This window comes from Sus scrofa, chromosome 5 (genome assembly GCF_054392235.1).
Source record: "Sus scrofa isolate SSC_HxYL_T2T_F1_AM1 chromosome 5, Sscrofa_HxYL_maternal_Yorkshire_Landrace_v2.0, whole genome shotgun sequence".
Lineage (NCBI taxonomy): Eukaryota > Metazoa > Chordata > Mammalia > Artiodactyla > Suidae > Sus > Sus scrofa.
In genome coordinates this window covers 62,284,553-62,286,170 of record NC_139387.1, presented here as the reverse complement: position 1 = coordinate 62,286,170, position 1,618 = coordinate 62,284,553, and the positions used below count along the sequence as shown (strand labels likewise).

The following is a 1,618-nucleotide window of genomic DNA, read 5'->3' as shown; positions in this document are numbered from 1 at the left end:
TTTTTGCTGAGCCATAATGGGAACTCTTCCAGATCAGTTTAAACCATCTACTTCATGAGAATCTCCTTAACATAACCTTGTTCATAACAGCTTCTCTCTTAGTAAAAATGTTAAATATACTTGCTACACTAATGTATTAATTTGGCATCAAAATAAGTAATCTTTTTAAGATATGGCTTGTTTTTTCATAAAATCATGTTTTCTGAGAGATGATCCACCTTGAATATTTATAAAAATATTTAAAATATTAAAAAACAATTAGATTCATAGTAAGTGCTTAATAAATAAGTATTGAATCAAAGAGACTGTATCCCTGGTCAATAAACAATCTGAAGAAACAGTGTCAACTATAGTAACAAAGAATCAAGAGCATGGAGTGGAGGGAGTATGGTTGCTATAAGGCAAACAACAAGAAAAACCATAGTAGTAAATTTAGTGCTGGAAAAAGAGCACCTGCACTTCCCTGGATACAGTTTTCACTTGCACTGTGAAAGACTGATACATAGTAACCAAATTCTTTTTTTCAATTATTGTTGATTTGCAATGTTTTGCTAATTTCTGCTGTAAAGAAAAGTGACTCACTCAGACATATACATACATTTTTCTAAATATTATTTTCCATCATGGTCTATCCCAGGAGATTGGATATAGTTCCCCGTGCTATATAATAGACCCTTATTGTTTATCCTTTCTAAATGTAATAGGTTACATCCACTAACCCCAAATTCCTAGTCCCTCCCACTCCCTCCCTCCTCCTCAGCAACCACAAGTCTGTTCTATGTCTATTGCATCTGCTTCTCTTTTGTATATAGGTTTATTTGTACCATATTTTGGATTCCACATATAAGTGATATCATATGGTATTTGTCTTTCTCTTTCTGACTTACTTCACTTAGTATGATAATCAAAAATATGGAAGACATCACAAATTTGCATGTTATCCTTGCGCAGGGGCCATGCTAATCTCTGTATCATTCTAATTTTAGTATACGTGCTGCTGAAGTGAGTACATAGTAACCAAATTCTTGATGAGCAATACTCTCCTTTCCTTCTGTACTGTAACTTCTTTACTAAATATATAAAAATTTTCCTTTATATATGACATAAAGAAAGAGGGAACTAAATACTGATGGCATCTAATAGAGATTTATAAATAGAGGCATATTTTAATTAGTTTAAGGAACTTGTGACAATATATAAACTGAATATGTGACCCCCAAAGATATTAAAGGATATTGTTAACCTAGAAATTTAAGTTGTTGGCAATAATTTTTATATATCTAAATATGTGCATATATACCCCTAGAAACTTTTAAAGCAATGGAAATAATGTACTTTTAATAAAATATGTTGTTAGATTGGCTGTATAAGTTAACCAAATAATGGCCAAATCTTTCCTTAGCTGTGGACTGCATAAAACCAATGTATCTTACCAACTGCACAAACATGAAATTCTACTTGCCTGATTAATTACTGTAATGGAAAATAACAAGGGTGAAAGAATTACTATTCCATGATTTATAGGTAAAAAAGAGGCAGTAGACAGAATAAGTTTTCCTTTATAATGAAATTTAGAGTTCAGTTAATACAACCAATATTGAAGATGATTATTGTTTTA

General features: G+C 31.2%; 1 non-coding gene across 1 annotated transcript; it reads right to left on the bottom strand.

Moving 5' to 3' along the window:
* Positions 1–906: 906 nt before the first annotated feature.
* LOC146403392 (U6 spliceosomal RNA) lies at positions 907–1,010 on the bottom strand. The gene has a single exon (XR_014804705.1). It is a non-coding gene; the product is annotated as a U6 spliceosomal RNA (small nuclear RNA).
* Between the last annotated feature and the right edge of the window lie 608 nt (positions 1,011–1,618).